Source organism: Dermochelys coriacea, chromosome 3 (genome assembly GCF_009764565.3).
Source record: "Dermochelys coriacea isolate rDerCor1 chromosome 3, rDerCor1.pri.v4, whole genome shotgun sequence".
Taxonomy (NCBI): Eukaryota; Metazoa; Chordata; order Testudines; family Dermochelyidae; genus Dermochelys; species Dermochelys coriacea.
The window spans coordinates 6,351,994-6,366,075 of NC_050070.1; the positions used below are offsets into that span (position 1 = coordinate 6,351,994).

General features: G+C 47.2%; 1 long non-coding RNA gene across 1 annotated transcript; it reads right to left on the reverse strand.

Moving 5' to 3' along the window:
* Nucleotides 1–1,991: 1,991 nt before the first annotated feature.
* On the reverse strand, nucleotides 1,992–7,275 carry LOC119852562. The gene is made up of 3 exons (XR_005291724.2): nucleotides 6,675–7,275; nucleotides 5,204–5,333; nucleotides 1,992–4,448 (listed from the first exon to the last, which is right to left on the reverse strand). It is a non-coding gene; the product is annotated as an uncharacterized LOC119852562 (long non-coding RNA).
* Between the last annotated feature and the right edge of the window lie 6,807 nt (nucleotides 7,276–14,082).

Below are 14,082 nucleotides of genomic sequence, written 5' to 3' on the forward strand. Positions count from 1 at the left end.
TGAGGCACAAAGAAGTGAAGGAACTTCCCCAAAGTTATGACCTGATCTAATAGGTCTGGCACTTTAACCACAAGGCTGCTGCTCCCTGTTACACTCACAATAATGCCCTATGATGTGGTGCTTGGAAAGATGGTCTAATAGCTAAGACATTGGACTGGACTCAAGAGAGCTGGGTTCAGTTCCCAGCGCTACTATATGTTCCCTGTGTAACCTTGGGCAAGTCATTCAATTTCTATACGCCTCAGTTTCCCATCTGTAAAATAGGAATAATCATCTTTTCTTTTCCATCCTTTGTCTTGTCTAGTTAGAGAGGGTAAATTCTGTGAGGCAGGTGCTGTCTGTGTGTGTTCACGATGCCTAGCACATAGGGACCTGAGCTTGGATAGGGCATGTGGGCCTACTGAAAGGTGAACCAGTATCACAAGGCTGCCATGTGGTGGGGGTTCCTCTCCCTGGAGTCGAGGTTTCCCCTCCTTTCCCCAGCTCCTCTGTGTTGCAGCCATTGCCCTGACAGCCCAAGGGGACTGGTTTGGCTGGGGAAGGTGCTGAGCAATGTGACTCTGTGCTCCACAGGCCCACCAGTCTGGGGAAGGAGCGTGTGCAAAATGTGCATGTATGTAGTTGGGGGCGCTGCAGCCCTGGGGTTGGCTTGGACAGCTCCAAACAGCTGGTCTGGACATGCACACAGCTGTTTCTCATGTGCGTACACACACGCACACTCTATCTGTCAATGTGGTTTTTGTGCAACCCAGTGTTTGTTGTCAGGTAGGTCCCAAACTTGTCGTACCTGTTTTGCTCTCAGCCTTGGCTGCTCACATACACTCCCTGTTGCTGTCTTCCCTGCTCCACTTTTATTGGTAACTGTGAGAATGCCACACACTGAATGGGGGGCTCGAAAGCCTGAGGTTTAGGGAAGCTGCCCACTGGCTCATTCCCCATGGTCGGGACAGGTTCAGGGAGAATTGTAACTTCTAAGGGCCTTTAAGGAGGCTGAGTCAAAGGACAAAAACAAGCCAGGCCAATGTTAGGGAGATGAAAACTAGCAGCTTTAATAACTCTCGTGGCATGGGGAGGTGCCAGGCTGCAAGCACCAGCATTGTTATCAGCAGGCTACTGCACAAAGATTAATGTCAGTTATAAGGTGGGTGTTTCAGAGAGAATGATTAAGCAAGGGTGCATGGTGAGGTGCCGTGCTTGCAAGGAAATCATCTAATCACAGAGATGCTTTGAGGCACAGGGGGATGCAGCTGATAGCCTCAGAATATCAAGGGCATGATAATTTCACGATAAACAGCACTGCCTCAAATTGTCCATCAGTTTAATACCTTAAGGCATCGCAGGGTTTTAGTGCATTAGACTCTCAGCAAGAGATTCTGTTCTAGGGCTGCAGCATATAATACCTAGGGACATGACAGCTAGAAACAGGGAGACTGGCTGGAAGGAGCTAGAGAGAGAGGCACACATGGCCTGGCCTCTGACTCCTGCTTTTCAGGAGATCTAATCAGAAATATCATCGACCCTATGTGTAAATTCCTTTAAATACTGGTGCTCCCCCCACATATACCTGGTAGCTTCTTCCAGGTGTTCATGACCCTCAGCTTCCTATCCCCAAACTTCTCTGTGTTTTTAATTTTGGTTTTATGCCACCTTAAGTGTCACTTGCAAAGCAGAATGAGGAAAATCACTTTCTCCCACTCTTTGGGTTGTTTGTGAGCTGTTCCTGTTGATCCACTATTCACGATGTGTGACCGATCCCCGAATGACCCAGAATAGTTTCTGCTCCCTACCTGGATGACTGAAACTCTTCAAGCGGTAGAATAGCAGCGTGAATGGCAGATAACGTCTTTTCAGGTAGGAATTTCTAGACAAACTATCATCAGTGCTAAAATCCCTGCAAATGTGGGAATTTTTAAGTGTTTTCCCCAACTCCCAAGTGTTGTCCAAGTGCTTGTGAAAGACGAATAATAAGACCCCACAGGCAGCAGTGACTCAGACTGGGAGCTCTGACTAATGAATGGATCTGATTCTCCCCTGCCGCCCTCCAGCTCTGCTCTGGACACATTTTGCCCCATCGATCATCAGCACGAGATTGTCCCAAAATGTTGTCATGCCGTCAAATGTGCACACAGAGAAGGCCTGCAAGCAGTGAGAAGCCTGTCCAGTCTAACTGCAAAGCACCACCAGACCAGAGGGCTTATTGCCCTATATCTAGGTCAATGTCAGGGCTCTAAAGAGGGTCATTGCAGAGCTGCTACAGTAATCCTAGGTGACCCGTCTCTTGAGCAGGGGCAGCAGCACCCCTGAGAGCAGACTATTGCATGGCAGCAAGTCCACCAGAAAGGAGTCCACTGGTTCCTTGGGGCTTGGTTTCCTGTCGTCTCGCTCCCCTGTGTTCTGGGCCAGAGCCGGCTCCTAAGGCATGCAGCCTAGGATTCCAAAAACAAATCGCATCTCAGCTCTCACTGTTTCTACTCCCCTTCCAGGTGACACACACCAGCCAGCCAAGAACTTTGTCTTGGTGTCACTCAGTAAGCTATAAAAGCAAAAGTCTCTCTCAGGCCTGACCACTGCTCCAAATACAGATCGGATGAACTGTAGGGGGGGCTAGAGACTATGGAAGGGAAGCTAGTTAAATAGACTCTAACAACCCTTCTGACCACTTAACAACAACCAGATAACCATATTGTCCCCTTCTGCAACTCCTCTGACTTGAAGGCCTCCTGGCACTTTATTCCGCTAACGAGTCAATCTTTGTGATGGCCTGTGAAGTTGGTAAGAGAAGGGTAGTGTGTATGTGCCACCACTGCCCTTCATTGAATGGAATCAGAACTGTTCAAATGTGTGTCAGAGGCCCTATACTGCCATCAGCTAATGAAGTTTCTCCATTAGCTCCAGTGGTTGGGGCCTGTGCTTCTGGAGCAGAAGGATCTGGGCTCAATCCCAGCCACTATTGCAAAGTTCTTTGGAATGGCCAGAAGGAAGTGCTAGATGGATTATTATCCCCACTTTACAGCTGTGTGAACAGAGGTGCAGAAAAGCTAAGGGATCTGGCCAAGGTTGCATGGAGGGTCGCTGGCAGAGCTGTGAAGAGAAGGTATCTCTCACTGTCCTTCCCTAAGTTCAAATGTCTTTTCAACTTTCCTTCTGCCGACTTTCTCCTGCTGTCCTTCGCTGGCAGCAATTCCTGGGTGTGACATAGCTGGGTAGGGGGCATGGGGCTCCAACATGGACTTTCACTGCTTATCTCCAAACAGCCAGGCTTCTAGAAGTCACAGGGAGACTTTGATGCCAGCATATAATTAGAAACAGGTTTTTTTGGAGCAACCAAGATAACTTTGTTGTGAATGTTCCTGGGGCTTGTGTGTGTGTCTTAGCATGTTCAGGCTGCTCCCAGAACAAGGCACAGAGAGCCAGCACGCACAGTAATCAGCTAAACAGCAAAGCCAGTGATAGCAGATACATGGGTTAATGATTCCCAGAGGGCGGAAGACTTGAGCTGCTTGGGCGCACGCTAAACCCACCCTGTTGTTTGGGGGGTTATCTCTCAGCTGCCGCGAGGTCCATGTTCAAGGTGGCAGCGCAGACACTCTGTGCCCTCCCCGGTCTCTGCATTAGCTGAGCACTTCCACTGGCGCATGACATATGAGCACGCCACGCTCTCAGCAGACAGGGAGGTCGAACTCCCCTCTCGGGCACCGAGAGGAAGGCTGGTGGCATGAGGCACATAGAGATGGATGAGGCAATTCATACCTTTCACAGAGTGTATCAGACTCAGGGCAGCAGTACTTTACTTCACATTTAGCAGGTTTAATTGTATTTCCCTTCTGGTCTGCCTGTTGATTTGTACTTCTCATTTTTACTGGTGGGGAGGGGAAATCCATCTCCATCTCTGGTATTTATCCCATTTCCCCCCTGGCCTTAACAACCCTGCTGTCAGGCTGACCAGGCTTTTGGGCTAAGAAAAGTTGGCAGCAGTGCTCCCTGAGCAGCTCCTGAAAGATCAAAAGGGGTTGCTGAGATGCACCATCAGTTAAATTTGCTGATAATTACTGAACACCTTTGAACTAAGAAGCAAATAAAAGCAGGGACATGGAAGGCAGCATTTTTGCTGGTAGAGGCTCTGTTGCTCCTTTAATTTGGGCGTGCTCGAAACATCTCAGTGCCGAGCTTCATTGACTGGATTTATCACGTGTGCTGGATTTATTTACACCTGAACAAACAAAGCAGGCCCACTTGTAGCGTGGAATTTAGACCCACTTCGATTTTTCCATTGCCAGAGAGCCTGGCATAGAGTGAGTGCAGAAATGCATGAAAGATCATACAAAGGAACACTGTGAAAAACAAATACCGGAGCCTCTAGTGACCTGGAACTTCACGATGCCTGGGACAGTTCTGAGTCCATGGTGCTTTCCAATGTCCTCTGGCTCTGGAACATCTGGCTCTTTGCTCTATAACAAATGGAGGAAGCAAGCACTTATGGTTATGGCACAAGCCTGAGCTGCAATAAAGCTCTGACACACAGGGGTGCTGGTAACACACTGGTCTTTATTTGCTGGAACTGTTCACCTGACATAGACTATCCCTGTCACTTGACATGGGTTCGCTGGTGCAGGAGGCCTGGTCTCATAGTCTTGGAGGCCAGGGGCCTGCCCCTGTGGAACTGTCTGAGTCCTTGGGGCCCAGCCCATTAATGGGTCACTCCCAGGAGGCTGGTTCCAGGCTGGACACAGATACCCTACCCCATGACACTCCCATTGCATTCTGATCACATGGCCACTTTGTGTTCCAAAAGGCAGTGACCCGCTGGGAGGCTAGGAAGTGGATGCATTACCAGTGGAGCCTCTGCTTGTTGCTCCTGGTGTATTTCATGGTCAGTGATTGCGTGAGCTTGTGTGACTTCTGCTGCTTGAGAGCCCTGCCAGCAGCATTCTAGGTGTCTTCAAGCAGCAGTCTGAGCACAAATTAGGGATGCATTGGCTTAGCTATGTTAACATACCCATGAATCTCTGCAAAGCTTCCTTGCTTATAGTCTTTCCATTTGTCCAATTGCCTCCACTTTTCTTAAGTCCAGTCAAGTGCCTGTGTCACTAGCTGTCCTGGGTAACTAAACTCATTTAGCCCACCCTGGCACTGATTCCTGTTCTGTTCAAGGTTCTTTCCCTCGGCACACTAAAATCAGCAGATCATGAACAATGAATCTTACCTTATCTAGATTCTTGAAGATCTGGGCCAGGGATGCTTTGGCACACCCAAGGTGCTACGGAAATCCCAAAGGGAAGTTGTCTAAACGTATAGCTACCAAAGACAGGTTTCAGAGTAGCAGCCATGTTAGTCTGTATTCGCAAAAAGAAAAGGAGGACTTGTGGCACCTTAGAGACTAACAAATTTATTTGAGCATAAGCTTTCGTGAGCTACAGCTCACTTCATTGGATGAATCCGTTGAAGTGAGCTGTAGCTCACGAAAGCTTATGCTCAAATAAATTTGTTAGTCTCTAAGGTGCCACAGCTACCAAAGAGAGACTCAGGGGGCAAAGTTCTGCACGGTCTCTATCAAAATCTGCCAAAATCCTTGGCTTACATCCAAATCTGAAAATACTCCTGCATTTTGAAGTCAAGGCATCACCTCCGCATCTGTTCTTGTGCGTTAAGGCCTACATGTGATGCCCCTGTTCAAATCTTTTGGATCTATACAAATCCCTACCTTGGGACCATAGTGAGACCCTGTCAGCTGGTGTCTGCTTTCTCTCAGTAACATCTCATTTTGCCATGCAATCCAGTTTAGCTCTCAATGCTAATGGGACTTTGCATGGCACAGGTAGCTGGGGTTTGTGGCAGCTGTTGCCCACCTCATCAAATTCTTTTGCATCCTGTTCAGTGGACAAGTTATGCACCATTTGATCATCTGCATGTGCAGCTGCACTTCAGCCCAAGCACATACGGGGCTTCCGTTCCCAGTATTTCAAACTCTGCTACGTGGTATCTGTCTTTATGTAGACAGTCCAGTGCAGTTTTCCCATGTGAGTTCATTTTTGTGCCTGCTACTCCAAGCAAGCTTAATTTTCAATATTAACGTTCTGTGTTGTGGTTGCACTCTGCTTCGGTATCAGCTTTGAACTTCACTTTTTGTTCATGTGTTTCCAGGGTCACAAACCAATCTGGACCCAGGCTTTGTAAATGTACCAAACTCTGTGTCGACAGCATCCCCCTGCACCAGAGCTGTCCCCTCCTGCTGTTTGGCCGTGAAAGGATTTTGTGTTAGTACCTCTTTGCAGACGAAGTCAGTGGGAGCATCAGGAACTCTGCACCTCTGAGAATTGGTGTAGGATATTAAAAAAAGCTAACTCGTTCAGCCTGCAACATTAGTAGGGCCCCTCTGCCCATTGGCAGATGGTGGGCATGTTCCACAATGCGGGAAAGTGGAGTGGGTGGAGCTGAACAAGGAAACGACAGTGTCCAGCCCCCACCTCATTGCCAGATCAGATCCCTACAGCCTACCCACACAGTCTAAGGGAGATTGGGAGCATGCCAAGGTAGGAGCACTGCCCCCCAGGTGCAGGCTCCTCTCCGGAGAGTGGAAGGAAGCAGGGGCTCTAGCAGTCAAATTCTGCCCTTGATGGCATTGATTGCTGCACTCCATGGAATCAACGGATGCACATCTCGAGGATAAAACTAACCTCACCGAAAATTCTCAAGCTTAAGGCAGCAGCAAGTGTTCTCCAGTTGTTATAGCGCGACGGCTGCAGCATAGCCAGGGCTGTAGGAATTGTGCCTTCAGGAAGAAATGGTTAATAATCGATTCATTCCAGTTGCAGTTTGTCAGCCTTCTTCTTCGTTACCCTGGCCCTTGGGGAAATGTGCACCCTGCTGAAATGTTACAGCAGATGGGTCTGCATGCACAGAGCTCTGCTCAGGGCACGTGTGACAGCTGACACCGGCTGTTGGAGGCAGGAAGACGGGGATCCATAGAACGTTCCTGTTTACAATAAGATCGCTGGGTTGCACTTATTTTTATTGTGCGTCTAATTCGTAGGAAGACGCTTCCGCCCAGGTGCTGAGCTCTGTTGCACAGGCTGCTGTTGGATTTTAAATGTAGTAACTTGCATCCTGGTTAGAGAGGGGAAAACGCGCTCAGTGGACCGACATGCAGTAAATATCTTCCTTCAAGCTTTCCTTTTTGAACGGTGGCTTTGCTGTGTGACAGTAAAGGATGCATAAAAGAGGTTTGGGCCCAGCTAAAGGGCAGGCAGCGGCTGGGCAAGCCTCTCTCACAGCTCTTCCAGCCCATCCCCTGCCTGACTTGTGACCCCCACTCTTTACTATTCCAATCCTGGTCTTCCCCGCACCATGCACACACTGCCTTCTGTCAGTGCACTTCAGTGGGTGTTGAGAGTGCTCAGCATTTTGTACAGTGCCTAGCACAATGGAGCTTCAGATAGAAGGCTCGCCTACACTTGAAAGGCTACCGGGGCTTCGCACCTCCGCTGCTCTAGCACTTCAGTATAGACGCTATCTACGCCCACGGGAGGGGCTCTTCTGTTGCTGTGGTTAATCCACCTCCCCAACAGGCGGTAGCTAGGTCGACAGAAACAGGGATTTCCCTACACCCCCCCATGGGGGTGTTTACCCCCCCTGAATTTCCCCAACCCCCCCCCAGTTTTGTGAACTAGTTACATGCAGTGTTGCCAATTTAGTGATTGTTTGGAAATGTGAATTGAAGTTGAAACATTAATACACACTTTAAAAGCATATAAAGTGCATGATAAAATACATGTATCTGAAAAAGTATAATAGCTTTGAAAAGTATGAACATAGACTAGCTTCCTTATACAGAGGTTGTTTTTTATGACCATGTCAGTGCATCCATTTTGGTGACGTTGGCCAACCTAATAATTTCAAATTATGATTTGTAAGTAAAATCTAAATGAGCTCTCCCTGACAGCAAGAGATGAGCTGGGGATTAGGGGGAAAGGCTTCAGGACCAGATTGTATTCACATTCACACCTAATCTACCTAGGTATCCAGCAAACAGAGCTGTGTTGCCCAAGTGATAGATTTTGGCTGGGATTGGGTTACAAATCACTTTAATGCCGGGGGTGGGGGAGGGCGGTAAAGAAATGTTGTTCTTACTGTATGAGTAAAAGACAGTAGAACTGTACTTAGCCTCTGCTGATTGAGGGCATCGAGAGAGACGGTGGGGGACAGGTGTTTTGCTTGATGGTCTATCTGGGTCACAAGTACGATTTGACCTGCCCCTCTCCACTGTTTAAAGACAGAGCTGATTAGGCTCCATAGAGAGTATTTTGTTCTGTTAAGTGATCACTACAGCTGAAATCACTGATAATCAGGTCTAAGTGCTTAGACCTGCTGTGGGACAGTGTTTCTGTGGAAGAGATGGCCCAGTCTGCTCTAGCAGTGAGGTTCCCATACTGAGAGCTCAGCTGAAATCACTGAGCCTGGGTGGAACCTAAAGAGACGGACTCGCATAGGTCACAGTGGCAGGTGGCAGCAGAAGGTGACTGTGCAGGGCCATTGGCAACAGAGCAGTGGAGTGAATGGTGGCACAATGAACAACAATGGACAGAGTGAACAGTGAGCAGCTGGAGGAGTGAGCAAGGTGCCTTCTTGCCCCCCCACCTGGGAGGTGAACTCATGAGAAAGCACCTCTGAACTGTGAGTTTCCACTGACCAAGGACAACACCAGTGAGTGTTAATGAGGCTGTTACTCAACACAGTTCATGCGAACAAACATGGCCTTGGCATCATACTTTCTATTTAAGCAAGAGATACCACACACTACAAACTGGAGGCCAATGTTAAATGCGTTGTCACTTGTTCATCCTGAAGTTGAACTCTTGTTCCGAACAAGACCAGCAAATGCTCACTATCTTTCTGCAAGAAATTCAACAGACTGGCTAGACGCATGTGGTACAACAGTGAAAGACTCAACAGTTGAAAAAGTGAAGAACTCTCTCACCACATTTAAAATATTTGCATACATGGCTGATGAAAGCACCAATGCAAATAGTCATCAAGTATTAAGTCATTGTGTACGTTATCTTGATGTCAGTGGTAGGCCAGTACATGCATTTCTAGATGTTCAAGTTATAGAAGACAGATTGGCTGCATCTGTGACAACCCACATCTTAGAGTTAAATGCTTGTCAATTGGACCCCAAACAGATGGCTGCTTGTGCATTTGATGGAGCTGCAAACTTCTCTGGAAGACATGGTGGAGCACAAGCTTTGCTCAGAGAAAAGTGTAACTCTAGTCTCTCCGATACACACTGCAGAGGCCATCTACTCCAACTAGTGCTAGTACGAGCTGCAGACTCTTCAAAAGACATTTAAAAAGCTATAAATTTAATGTCTTCATTATATTCTTTTTTCAGCAAAAGTCCTAACGGACTGAATATCTTGGAAAATATAGAAGATACACTGGGACTGAAGTTCAAATTAGTCCAACCTCGGAAAACCCTCTGGCTTTCTCATGAACGATCCTTGGCTGTTGGCTGGAGTAATTTTAAGACATTATTACTGGCTTTGGAAAGTATATACCAAGATGGGATGGATCTAAGTAGTGAGGCTGGTGGATTACTTTTGTTACTATGTTCAGAGAAGACTACTGCCATTCTCTCTCTTGTAAGTCTACTGTTGAAACCACTTGGCTCATTCAATAATGCCATCCAGGCATCTGCTACAACAGCAGTAGATCTTTGTCCAGTAATAGAAGCTACATTTGGATCAATCAGAGAGCTATCCATTGAAAAAAATACTGGAAGAAGCAAAGATTTCAGTCCAGAACTTGACTAATGAAGGCATTTATATTGAATCCTTAAGTGAAGAGGACAAGAAGTGTTTGTTAAGACAACTGAAAAAGTACACAGACTTGATTCTTAAAAATCTACAACAGTGACTTCTTCTACATAGCTTTTACAGATTCCTGACTTATAAAACACTGACAGTTGAGTGCATTGATGCACTACCAGCAATAAGAAAAGGAATACTTGTGGCATCTTGGAGACTAACAAATTTATTTGAGCATAAGCTTTCGTGAGCTACAGCTCATTTCATCGGATGCATCTACTACCAGCAATGGGGCTGCCATGTGCTCAGGACAGAATAGAGAATTTGAACACAGAGTAGAATATCATATGATGGATGAATGAATGAATGAAGATTTGGGTTCAACTTCTTTTTTTATTGTCATTAGTGGTTCGACCCGATCTTTATGCTGTTTCCTAGGCTGAAAGAAGTAGGAATTAATCTCTTGCTACTCCCAGTCACAACAGCTACAGTTGGGTGTTCTTTTTCATCATTGAATAGAATTTTGTGTTTTGAAAGAAGTCGCCTTCTGCCTAATCATGTGACTGAACTAATGAGCATATCAATTGAAGGAATGGAAGTACCGGACACACAAGAAGTCACCAAAGATGAACGCATTGCATTCAAGAAGTTCATTAACAGAATTTGTGCAAAATTATAACAAACTAAGAAGGATGTAAATGTAGTGCTTCATAGAAGGATTGAGTAGCCAACTTTAATTTGTGTGATTTTAAAATCTAATAAAATAGTCATGAAACATTTTTTTCAGTTTTTACTATGGTGCCATCCAGCCCACCTTCACCCTCACAGTCTCACCCCTCATCGGCCCTGACTCCCCCCCTGTATTTTTGAACACCCCTTCTAATTTCAATTCCTGGGGAAAACACTGGACAGAAGAATCCTGCTATTGATCTGATGCTGTCTATACAGGGCTTAGGTTGACTTAAGTATGATTCTTAAGGGTGTGGATTTTTTCACGCCATGAGTGCTGTTGTGGGGGTTGACCTAATTTTCTAGTGTAGACCAGCCCTTGTTCTCCTTTAGGCACTACCACAATATAAATGTTAAATAATAGTAATCAATCCAATTGAAATTGAGGGGAAGAGTCCCATTAGTTGGCTCAGGCCCTTAAAGTCTGAGTGAGTCTATTTCACAGTGTTGTAAAGCACATGGCATTGCCTCTGGGTGTGACAGAACTAGGAGATGAGCAAAGAGAGTGTGAGCAGCCCTCCTATCTCACCCTAGTGAAATTGGGTGGCATTTCCTATATTCCACCCAGAAAAATATGTCACAACAGCCACGTGGGTTACAAGCCTGGGTTTGCCTCACTGTCTGTAATCACAGCCGTCTCTCATTTCTTCCTCTTAGTCACAGGAAAGGACGTGAGTGCCTTAGTCACCAGAGCATCAGAACTTGTTGGCTGGAGATGAACTCTGTTGACCTTAGCTGACCATTCACGCGGCTGTGGCTGTTGTACGTGTGGCTCTGCATGGTACTCCTGCATGCAGGGAAGAAAGGCAAGAGAGGGAGGTTCTCCCCAGGAACAGTTGGCTAACAGGGAATGAGTAGGAGAGGAGTAAACAAAAGGAGATTGCACTTCCAACACCAATTCCATGGAGATTATTTCTTGCTCACATGAGCACAGTCTGTTTTCATTTTAATTTGTAGCTATAATGGTCTCGGAGAACGGCCTGCAAGGAGGCCATATATCCCTGTCATGTTATGCTCCTACAGCCCTTCAGGTGCTGCCTCAGTATAATGTGTAATGACGCCAGGTTTTAATCAGGTTGGGAAAGCAAGTGAGGAAATCAGAATCCTTTGTTCGTCTATAGTGCTTTTCATCAAAGGCTCTCAAAGCACGTATGCACATTCATAACCCTCTTGAGGTAGGTCAGGATTATCAACCACCCTGCAAAGGTAGGGAATTATTACACCCATTTTACAGATGGGGACACTGAAGACTGTCTAAACCTACAGCTAAATTGGCACTGCTGTGATAGATGCAGAAGCTGGGCGGCGGGTGGAACCCACTTCAGGGAGGCTAGCCCCGGCTCCACCCCTTCCTCCCACCCCTTGCCCCCCCCCATGGCCGGAGCACCAGTCCCCCTGGCCTCCTCTATGGCCAGAGCCCTGAGGGCCCCCTCCCCACCACTGCCTGAGCCCTGCCCCCCATGGCCGGAGCCCTGAGACCCCCTTGCCCTCCCCCCTACCGTGGCCAGAGAAGCCCTGGACCAGCCAGAGCCCTGAGCCCCCCCACACCTGCTTGGAGGAGCCCCCGGGCTGGCTGGAGCCCCCGCAGCTGCGCCTCCCCTCTGCAGACCCCAAGCCGCCCATGAAAATTCAAAAGGTCTTCTCTTCTTCTCTCTTCGGAAGAAGAAACTGAGCTTTTTGCCATGCCCATGCTGGTTCCGGGGTGCTGAGCTGGCGGAACGTGTTACTCAGCATCCTGGGTTCATCAGTAACCTCCTGGCGTGCAGGAAGATTACTAATGAACCCCGGAAGCTGAATAGCACATACCACCTCCTCAGCTGCCCCGGAACCTGCATAGGGCATAATAAAAAGCAAAAATTTCCCCTGCAACCGGGGTCCCACGGCAGCGGCTGCGCTAGGGGAGGCAGAGCCTCCCCTGACCTTTACACTTGCTACCCATGTCAATTTAGTGGGTCTGGTGAAGACAAGCGGCGTCAATGGCAGAGCACTCTCCCATCAACTTCTGTACTCCACTTCCCCAAGTAGTGTCAGGTAAGTCGGTGGAAGAGCGTCTCCCGTTGACACAGCACGGTGTAGACACCACTGTAGCTGACCTAAGTTGCGTGACTCCAATTATGTAACTTACATTACTGAAATAATATAACTTAGATCAACTTACAGCTTAGTGTAGATCCAGCCCTGAGACTCAGAGGGGTCAAGTGACTTGCACAAGGCCATATACGGTGTCAATAGTAGAGCTTGGGAATAAGACCTGGGCATTATTCTTATCTCACAGTGGCTTTACCTGATGTAGCACTGTTGATTTAACTCAGACTTTATTCTGATGTACTCATGTAAGTGAATGGAGAATCAGGCCATGTCTGTCATCACGGAGATAGCCCTATCTGATAACTCTTAGAACACTGCATGATTTTTCAGCTCTGTGTCCTAAACCACGAGATACATTCTTTCTCACACAATTGTTCACCTTATTTGTGTGCCTTTTTACATTGGCTGCTGCTGGTAACTCCTCACACCGAATGGCATGTTACTACATGATGATTTACTCTAAATCAAGGTCACTGACACGTCACGACGAGTTCTTCCGAGTGATGACTCAATAGACTTGTGACCATGTGCCGCTTGATGCCATGATAAGATTGCAGAGCCGGAAAAAAAACACTGCAGTATCCTACCCACAAGGCCAGATATGACGTTTGCACTGACCCATGGTGTCTTGGTTGCTGATAATTATGAAAGGGTTAATTAGCTCTCCATAACATCCTAGTGTAGATGTAATGTCCTATCCCGAGGGTACGTTCAGTCAATGATGGTATGCTGATCATGCAATGTTTCTATCTTGGGAGTTGTGGAGACTAACCAGACACGTGTTTTGCTTTCACCTGCTCATGTAGCTGAATGCATCTCTTCACAAAAGCCTTTGTTGTCTTCCTAACTCACCTCCAGAGACTAGCAATCCTATTCAGCTCTGAGTAAACACACAGCCGGAACGACGGCGCAGGACTGAGTCTCACATGTGGCTCTGATAGAGCAATTACCAATGTGCCCGAGACGTTAGAGCGAAATGTCACCACATTCGATTTGTAAAGTAACACTTGCAAGGCCCGGCAGCGCTTGTCTCAGCCTCTGGAGAAAGAGGGAAATCTCACATCAAGTGGCGCACAGTAAAGAGACGACCACCCATAGAATGAGATGCAGTAAGAGCAAAACGCTTCTTCTTACACTTCCACTGGCAGGCAGGTAGGTGCCAAACGGGTGCCACCTAATAACCCTCTCCGTGTATCTCTGCCTCAAAGAGGAGGAGTACTTGTGGCACCTTAGAGACTAACAAATTTATTAGAGCATAAGCTTTCGTGAGCTACAGCTCACTTCATCGAATGCATCCGATGAAGTGAGCTGTAGCTCACGAAAGCTTATGCTCAAATAAATTTGTTAGTCTTTAAGGGGCCACAAGTACTCCTTTTCTTTTTGCGAATACAGACTAACACGGCTGCTACTCTGAAACCTGCCTCAAAGAGGGTAATTGTTATTGACAGGACATATTTAACCC